This window comes from Symphalangus syndactylus, chromosome 23, assembly GCF_028878055.3.
Source record: "Symphalangus syndactylus isolate Jambi chromosome 23, NHGRI_mSymSyn1-v2.1_pri, whole genome shotgun sequence".
In the NCBI taxonomy this organism is placed as follows: domain Eukaryota; kingdom Metazoa; phylum Chordata; class Mammalia; order Primates; family Hylobatidae; genus Symphalangus; species Symphalangus syndactylus.
In genome coordinates, this window is record NC_072445.2 from 29,128,835 (window position 1) to 29,139,337 (window position 10,503).

The 10,503-nt window shown below is 37.0% G+C and overlaps 1 pseudogene; it reads right to left on the reverse strand.

The window, feature by feature from the left end:
• Positions 1-7,290: 7,290 nt before the first annotated feature.
• On the reverse strand, positions 7,291-8,128 carry LOC129473662 (nucleophosmin-like; annotated as a pseudogene).
• Positions 8,129-10,503: the final 2,375 nt, after the last annotated feature.

Sequence of the window (10,503 nt, forward strand, 5' to 3'; positions counted from 1 at the left end):
ATTGTTCCAGGTCAAACAAGAAACCATGGGCTTGAGATTAGCTCTGACAGAATGCCTTGTGTTGCCCATGCAGCCTCAAGTATATATTCAAGTTCCAATTCTCTTAGCTATAAAATTATGATTTTAATGGAATCTACCTCATAAGGATATTAGGAGGATTAAATTTGATAAAATATGCAGTGTAATTTTCACAGTGATTTTAAGTGCTCAATAAATGTTAGTACAATAAGTAGTGATTCTAATAATTTTTTTATGATTCTTATGGAATATAGTCACATAATGAAACCTGGTATATCGTTTGCAATTTATAATCTGCTATTTTTGTTTAAATACATTTGAGTAATATTAACTGATAGTAGTGAAAATGAGCATTTTAACTTGTTCCTGATAGTATTGGAATAGCTTTAAGTTTTTCACCATCACACACAGTACTGCTGATTGTTTTAAGATTTATATTTTTAAAATCATATAAATAATGTATATATACTTTCACAAAAGTTTTTTTTCTTTATTGGGAATGTATATTTATTTTATAATCCTTTAATATCTATTAACTTGATCATTTTTTCCTCCTCCAGATTATAATTATGGCAAATTATAATTAGTATTGTTATATGTTTTGATTTGCTTAATATTTCACATTTTGAAATAAATAGTAATAAATACTGATAATTGCAATTAGTCTGTGGTTTTATTTTTCTGTGCTGTGTTACAAACGTTGGATTTGTAAAAAAAAAAAAAAAATACATATATATGACAAATTTTGTAGGGGATGGCTCTGGAACAGTTGAAATCACATAGAAATGTATCATGCTTCTAGGTTTTCCTGTTAAAACTATCCAGACCAGGCACTAGTTTCTGTGATGATTATTTAACAATATTTCTAGTTTCTTCCATGGTTCTTTATTTAGATTTTATATTTCTACTCAAGTAAACTTAGTTTTACCTGTGTTGTCTGTATTTTCCTAGACGAGTGCCCATTTTTTCTAAATTTTCAAGTTTGTTAGCATGAAATTTTACTTACTATTCTTTAATTATCTTAATTTCCTCTTAATCAGTGATTGCTTCTCTTTTCTCATCTCCAATTTGCTATCTTAGTGTTTTTTTCTTCCCCTATCCTGTCTTTACACACAGAGCACTGAACCACGTAATGAACAAAGACTTCAACAAATGCAACTTTTTCAAGTGTCAATGCTCTAAAAAAAGCCAACAGACAACATATGAAATTAGACTTCAATAGAAATACTTCTATGTAGTACTAAATTCAGGACCACATTTTCAAAGAACAGGCTTCAAAGTTGAAGGGCTCTGATTCACGTTCTTGGCTCTGGCAGTTATTGTTATATAACACAGGGTAAGTTAAGTAACCTCTCTAAGCCTCAATTTTCTTTTTTTTTTATAAGTTTAGAATAGCAATATACTCATCTAATACAGCTGCTTTTCGATTTAACCTAAAAAATTCATAAAAGGTGATTAGCACATTGCCTGAACATAACAGGCAGGGAATGAATTTTAACTTCTATTTTTATAATAACTGTGATTATTTTTTCTTCTGATGATAACTAACTTCCCACAGTGGTAGGAGTGGAGAGGACTTTTCTTCCCAAATGCCAATTTTTTAACTAAAAGAATCAAGCGTGAACCATGATAACATGGTAGAAAATTACAAAAGCTCCTTTATGAGAGAACTGCTATGTAACCTCGTACTTACGTGGCTCTGAGTAAGTTACTTATACCTGATTAATTTAATTCCTTATATGTAAAATAATGGAGGTAACATAAGAGGTTCAAAATTCTGGAAATATAGTAGATGTTCAAGAAAGGTTAATTTCCTTATTTTAGGTGCACCATATAAATGAAAACACTCTCATCCTTAAAGCGTTGGGGACCTACCGGGGCCGGGCCCGGTGGCTCACGCCTGTAATCCCGGCACTTTGGGAGGCCGAGGCAGGCAGATCACGAGGTCAGGAGATGGAGACCATCCTGGCTAAAACGGTGAAACCCCGTCTCTACCAAAAATACGAAAAAAAATTAGCCGGGCATGGTGGCAGGCGCCTGCAGTCCCACCTACTCGGGAGGCTGAGGCAGAAGAATGGCCAGAATCCAGGAGGCGGAGCTTGCAGTGAGCTGAGATTGTGCCACTGCACTCCAGCCTGGGTGACAGAGCCAGACTCTATCTCAAAAAAAAAATAAAATAAAATAAAGAGTTGGGAACCAGGCAGAAGCAGAATGGGCTTGTTCAGAATCACCTTCTGCTAAGTTTCTCAACTGTGAATCAAAGAAAAGTGTCTACTTCAATCCAGTCACAAGAACATTTGATAAAACCAAGTTTCTGATGCTAGGAAGGAAGTCTGCAGTGGCAAGACACCAAGGCTCACACTGCAAATGTCAAAAGGCACTCCCTCCATTTCAGCCTGGGCCTGCTAGAAGCATCTTTACATCAGACCTCTACTAACATCCTTGGTCACTGTCACATGCTCACCTCTCTGACCATGTTTCATCTTCTGGTACTATCATGTCTACACTGCTATGCTACTTCAAAAATCCATTTTCCCACTGTTACCTTCACAATCAATGATTTCTGTTGACTTGAGATCTTCATTCTATTTATTTAAACCAAACTCACCTTCATTCACCTTTCCCTGCATGCTCTCTGCACCTGCATTCTTTAAGTAAAACCTGGCTTTCCTCAGAGATCAACTTTCTGCCACAGCCTTCTCAGTTGGTGACTTCTCTTCGGCACCCTAGTTCTTTGCCCCTTCATGTTCATGTACAAAATTGCTCTTCTGAATTTTATGGCTGTTATCCTGACTTGACTATGTTCATTCCCATATTCACTGAATGTCTTGACAGAAGCTCACAGTATCCCTCCTCATCTGCCAAATGGAAAATGTAGCCACACCGTAGATGTAGATGCTCCAAAGCCCTTTGTCTTCAGCTTGTTATCATCTCACTCCACACCATTTACCTGCATGCTACATGTAATGCCATGTCTCCAACTATAATCTATATCCTCATGGTCCCTTAATCTATTTCTATATTCCACAGAGTTTGGGCTCCAGACTCTATAGATATATTCTACAAGCAGCTCACATTCAAAGTCTGAGATAGGAATTTAAGCCATCTCCATACCTTTATCCACTTATCTCAGTGACTGGGTTTACTACCTGTAGTTTCCCCAGTCTAATCAGCAAATGTCATCCTGATGGATTCCCTCTTTCTTCACTTTCCAAATCAGAGCAGGCACCAAGTTCTGAGAACTGCACTTCTCAATTCTATCCATGTCACTCACCCCACTGACACTGCCTTAGCCTAGGCTTCAATTTCTCATAAACATTGCTAAAATGTCCTTTCAACTAGCCTCCTTACTTCCAATCTCAGATCCTTCAAATCTATTCCCCACAGTGGTAGGAAGATGCAATCTGGAACTCAAATCAAGTGATGCCATTTTTCTGCCTTAAATTTTAATGACTCTTCAAAGTTTCTGAGAAAATTTCAAGCTCCTCAGCATGGACTAAAAAGGCCTTTACTAACTGGCTCTCCTTCATATCTCACCAGACTCATGCACTTCATTGATCTGTTTGTCTTCCCAATATGTCAAGCGCCTCACCTCTAGATTATTCAACATGCCAACTGACATTGCTCTAGACCATGTGTTCCAACTCCTCCATCCCTTAACAGTCTATCTCTCCCATCCAAATCTGGCCAGTTCATCTTTCAGTCTGCAGGATGAATCAGTTTTTATCCTTCTCAGGAAGCTTTGCCCAAGGCTCTCCACATGCTCATCTAGACCATTGCCCCGGTTTGGGTTAAATGCCTCTCATGATAGCTCACCTAAAACTCTGTGCCACATCCTGGGATGGCAGTAACCAGGCTCTACTGAAATTGATTGTTTACTTAACTGTGCCACAAACTCAGTCCCCTCAGTCAGCCTAAACTGTCAGCTGATTGAAGTTAGAAGCTTTAGCTTTACTCATGTCTAAGACCCTAGTGTAATGCTTTAAATTGGGTACATAAATATTTGACAAATAAAAGGAAAAAGAGAAGAAAATGGAAGGAGGAAGGAAGGAAGGAGGAGGCAAAGAAGGGAAGGAAGCTGGCTCTTTGGAGCAACTGAGATATGGAGATAATCCCCATAGTTCCTACAAACATATCATACTTATACAGGTCTTGATCAAAATTATCAGGAAAGATCAGGCACACCATAAATGTTTACGATAGAACAAAAAAATCTAGCAGGATTTCTTGATAGGTTTTTAAATTTGATACATTTTTGATAAATTACCAGGATGGTTAATTATAGTAGGAACTTTATCTGGTAAATGAGGCTGGCTATCACTTTTACCATATGATAAATGGTTCAATATATGATAAATATGACTCTAATACGATTTCTTATGTATATCATACTATTCAGACTTAATTCTTACAACCATACAAGGCAGACACACTATTATTATACCCATTTTATAGAGGAGAAAACTGAGGCAAGATAAGATGACATAACCTGCCCAAGATCACACTGACAGGACAAGAGTTTGAACCTAGAGAGTCTGATTCTTGTTTTTTTCTTTTTCTGAGACATGATCTCACTCTATCACCCAGGCTGAAGTGCAGTAGTGCTATCACAACTCACTAGAGTCTCAACCTCCCATGCTCAAGCAATCCTCCCATTTTAGCCTCCTGAGTAGCTGGTGAGATCAACAGGCATATGCCACCACAGCCAGCTAATTTTTTGGATTTATAGTAGAGATAGTGTCTCACTATGTTGCCCAGATCGGTCTCAAACTCTTGGACCCAAGGTATCCTCCCACCTCGATGTCCCAAAATGCTGGGAATATGGGCATGAGCCACCATGCCCAGCCAACAGTCTGACGCTTCAGCTCATACTCCTATTATGCAACAGTGCCTATATGTCTCTTTTTAAATTACATTCATTCATGTTGCAGCACTTTCCGTTACTCAATTTAGCAACTCTTTGTAGAAGAAACAAAAAATGACATACACAGACACAATCAGCTTAGAATTCAGGGGGTGGTATAGGCATTTTTAATGTTTAGAGCAGCTAGGAGTTAAGATAAGGAGTGTCCAAGAATTGTGGCCGAAGTATTCAACTGAGAGTTGGGGTTGGGCCTCTTACTTTCCTACCAGGTAACATCCTAAATATGTATTATTATTCAGAGCTACTCAAGAGCTGGACTCAAACGAATGCTTCCCTCCTTGCTCTTCCCTGGTTTTGAGCCAAGGCATAAGACATCATTACTCTTAGAAAGCCAACAACCATGGACAATTTTTCTAACAGCTACTCCAGCTTCTAAGATTCTACATTAATTTTACTTTAGTTTGTCTCTTTCTGTGCTGCTACAGATGATCAAGAGGTACTATTTCAAAGAAATGGCACTTGACCAATTTTTTCCCTCTGAATACAAGAAGGCTCATCCAATTTTTCCAGACCCATATTTAATAGCTGATTAAATGGAAGATGATCCATTTTTATAGCTGATTTGTAAAATCTGTATTGCATTAATAAGTTGCCTTTAAATAGTCTTTCTATAGTTAATGGAAGATGCTGTATTCCTCAAACATTTGCTGATGTGCTACAGATTTTGGAGACCATAAAGCACTTACAGTTTCCCAGAATCTTCTTACTCAACCTAGTGGCTCAGTCAGTATAAACTCTACCAACTCCCTGACCCCCTAAAAATTCTAGTAGCATCATACATAGCATACTGCATAGAATAATTATTTGGGAAAACATTGAAAAGCTGAAAACAGATATTTAAAAATAAACACACAATTAAGTAAACATTAAACATACAAACAGATTAACAACAAAATCAATTTTAACTTTAAATGTCATATGGTAAGCATTAAATAATTTTGTTAGCCTTCTTTTCAGTACACTATTTTTCTTTTTGCTAAATTACCCTTTGGTTTTCCAAAGATTTGGACTTCTTTCCCTCCTTGTATATGTACCTTGTAAGGAGCCTGTGGAGACTCATAAAAACGTTTTCTTGTATCCCAGATGGCTCTCTTCTTTTGATTTTCATTTTTTTTAGAGGCAGTACTACTTAATAGCTGATGGTTAGCAGCTCTTCTACTGAGTGGGCTGTTTTTGGTGCTTAGCAGGGAATGCCACTCTCCACAGAACCACGCTTAAAGAAAAACACAATAGCTACCTATTCGTATTACAGAAGCCAACTCCCTATTAGCAAAAGTTGGAAGAATTCTTATTAATGAACATCCACAAAACGTTTAAATTGAGTACACATACAGCCATATATACACACATACTTTAATTCATGACATTGATTAGGTTTGTCAATACTTTTTTTATACATGGAAAATTTAAGAAATAAATTTTAAACTGTGAATTAAAACAGGACCAGATTTCAGAAAAAAAAAGAAAAACAGTATTTCCAAGCACCTGAATCCAGGCCTGGGCAACCACAGTTTCAATGGTCCAAATCTCCTTTAACATAGCAACAAGACAGGTCTGGTTGACAAGATTCCTATCCCAGGACACATCACACAACCAGTCTCATTAACCTGTGTGTGTATTTTTTTTTACTTTATTAAAATTATGAGTTTATTTCATATGTGCATTTCCGCGTCCCACCATTTCCATGTCTGACCTCTATTACTGCCCTATCCTAATATTCCACACATACTTAAAACCAAAGGATGGAGATCCATCTTTAAAAAACTAAACAGGCATTTTGGACAACATATTCTTAGCAGCAGAACCTGGACAACATTTAACAAACGTGGTGGGGAATGTTCTTATTTTGCATTACAAAAAGGACTGCCAGATATCAACTGTTGCAAAAATGAAATAAGAGAAAATTTTTAACAGCCCATTAATGATAGATGGGATAAAGAAAATGTGGTACATGTACATAATGGAATACTATGCACCCATAAAAAAACAAGATTATGTCCTTTGCAGGGACATAGATGGAGCTGGGGACCATTATCCCTAGCAAACTAACATAGGAACAGAAAACCAAATACCGCATATTCTCACTTACAGGGGGGAGCTGAATGATGAGAACACATGGACACATAGAGGGGAACAACATACACTGGGGCCTATTGGAGTGGAAGGTGGGAGGAGGGAGAGGATCAAGAGAAATGATTAATGGGTACTACACTTAATACCTGGTGGTGAAATAATCTGTACAACAAATCCCCATGACACCAGTTTACCTATGTAACAAACCTGCACATCCTGTACATGTACCCCTAAACTTAAAGAAAAGCTTTTAAAAAAGTGTTTAAACTGTTTTCTTAAAGAGACTTCCTCCACTGCCAGAGATCTTGAACAGTTTTCTGATCAGTCACCTGGAAGCAATTTTTCACAAAATTGATGAACTTGGCTTCCACTTTGGGAAGAGAACCATCTTTTCCTATTCTTGCTTGCATTTTTGCTTTAATATCTTCTACAGAACTAGGTCTTTCTGGTGTTTTACAAGTTTTTTCCTGGTTTTTTGAACGATTCTTGACCTTTTGATCTTATCTTTGATGGTTTTGAGTCCTTCCATTCTGATTTGACTTTTGTGCATTTTTGGCTGGAATATGTTCTACAGATTTCTTCACTGATTTTTTTTCTTCAGTTTCCTCATCATCAAAATCATCATCTTCATTATCATCATCATCATCTTCAGCAGCATCAAGTTTTACTTTTTTCTGTGGAAGGTTGCTACCACCTCCAGGGGAAGATCACTTTCCAGATAAAGTTAGGAGTTTTACATTCTCCTCCACTTCCTGATTCTGCATCTTCCTCCACAGCTACTAATATGCACAGGCCCTGAACCATACTTCAACTATAAGACCATGGGTGGTGTTATTTCAAAGCCCCCAAGGGAAACTGTTGGCTGTACAGACATTTTCAAAGTTGCCAGTGTTACTTAATTCGACTGCCTTCATAACTCACTGCCTCTACTTCGACAATGCGCAATTCATCTTTTGCACAGGGCCCTAAACTGACCATTCTTAAAGATAACTGGTAATCATTTTCACCATTATCCACCTTCAAGTGATCATTTTTGCCGGCCTTTAGTTCACAACCAAAAAGGTAATTCTGAGGCCTCGGGGGGCACATTGCCATGTCCATTGAATCTTCCATGGGGTGGTGGCACTCACTTAGGTGGGAGAGAAGGTGGACAGAGATAAACAACTACTGCTCCAGAGAACAGCTGCTCAGGACAGAATCACACCAGGGCTTAACCTGGTTTTTTTCAATAAGCTACCCACTAATCATCTGTAGATGGCAATATAGTTCAGCTGTCTGTTAAGGTTATGGACTGAGCTGTATCCCTCCAAAATTCATATGCTAAGGTCCTAACCCCAGAACATCAGAACGTTACTGCTTTTGGAGATAGAATCTTTAAAAAGGTAATTTAGGTAAAATGATGTCACATGAGTGGGTCCTAATCTGATTGGTGTCCCTGTAGGAAGACGTTAGGACACGAATACCAAACATGCACAGAGTGAAGACCATGTGAAGCTATAGGGAAAAATGGCCATCTATAAGCTAAGGAGAGATGCCTCAGAAGAAATCAAAAGTATTAACACCTTGATCTCACACTTATAGCCTCCAAAACTGTGAAAAAAATAAATTTCTGTTGTTTAAGCCACCCAGTCTATTGTATTTTCTTACGGCAGCCCTGGCGAACTAATACAGACACATGTCTGGTTCACCAGATTCCTATCTCAGGGGACATCAAATAACCAGTCCCATTAACTTATTTTCCTTAATCACCTAGATGGCTAATCATCTATACTTGACAATACATTTAAGCTGACCTTGAACACATAGCATACTTGCAGCTTCAGACAAAGGGACTAATTGTATAAGAGGAATCAGCAAAATATTTTTAAGGTCAAGAACTAATCTCTGTTCACCAGTTAAACATTTCCTAACATAACCCTAGTTACACAAACGAGGGATAAAGAAAAAGCCATTCATTCTACTTTCAATGAGAATATTGCCAATATTATCAACAGGAATATGGGCAACATTTTCATTTTAATCTAGGTTTTTCTATTTCTTACAGATTAATTGTCCTTTAGTCTTGATACATACACAAGTGCCTTGTGTGGGAGTCTGTTGTCTTACAGCCTTCTAGTATTGCATGGGTATACTGCAGTCCCCTCAGTAACAACTAATACAATTGTTCTAATGATGAGTCTATATTTGAAATGGAGAGTTCAACTCTTATATTATGGAGAAGATATTTTCAGCATCTCAGAGGATGGCAAATGTTTTGGCACTGTAAAGCAAAATCCACCTCACTCACTCCCATATAATTGCTTAGTGTAACCTATTATGAAAAGAAAATGTATAAGCTCATAAATACTTCAGAAATTCATTGTGAAAAGTGGTTCAGTGAATCTTGAGAGACCCCTATTGACTTTTTTAGGTATTATGAGAAATTCACCAGTGTTTAAGATACGCTGTCTGCATTCCCTTGTGCTTGCCTGCGAGCATTTGGGTAAGTTAAGGGTGCTTGCAATCGGGGTAATGACTTATTTATCTTTATTTCCCAGAGCCTACTACATAGCCTATTACCATTAGAAATTCAGTAACATTCATTTAATAAAATTAAATTATGTTGATTAGAAGTGAATCACTTAAAATTGAGAGGCTCCACATTGAGACTAGGTTCAATGTACGAGAATTTATAGAAAAGAAATGGGGACTTTTCACAGTTCCAAGAGCAGAAATAGAGTGGGCTGTCAGGTTCAACCAAAACCTGGGAACCGAATGCTGCCAAGGTTCTTCCTCCATCTCTCTTCTTGTCACATTTCTTTCATTTATATCCTCTCTGTCCATTTCTCTAGTTCATACAAAAGAATACATGACTGCTAGCAGAAACCAAGTTTTAAATGCTGCAGTTTTTCACCATGTATAGAAAGCCTGCTTTGATTAGTCCCCAGTCCAGATTCTCTATTGGGTTTTAAGCAGAGGAGACAGCTGCAAATCTTAGAATAAAACAATAAACAGATATTCCCATTAGAGTCTACAGTATAAACGAGAGAATGAACAAATGAAGGAATGAACAAACACATTAATAGTTCTCTGGCACCAGAATATTAAAATAGCACTGAGAAGACAAGAGTATATGAAAGGACTAATTTATAAATTACTCTGCTGATTCTGTAAGTCAGATGACCGTGAGGTGTTAATATATTCAATTAATATGACAAATATATACTTTCAATATGGTAAAAAAAAAAAAAGGTTGTTAGCAAGGGAAAATGAAAGAAAGATTAAATAAACCAAAATCCCATTCATAAATAGAAATATTTTATGGTGAAGCTGGATTTTATCAAAATCCTTAAAGTGTGAACATGCCTTTTGCCTTTTAAAAAATAAGTGACAATTCAAAATTTACATAAAATATGAATAAGTTTGAATACAATATTGGAATACTGGAAAACAGAGCAAAAGTTTCTTTAAAAGGTACAAAAATTGATTTTTTAAAAGTTGTTGTTGTT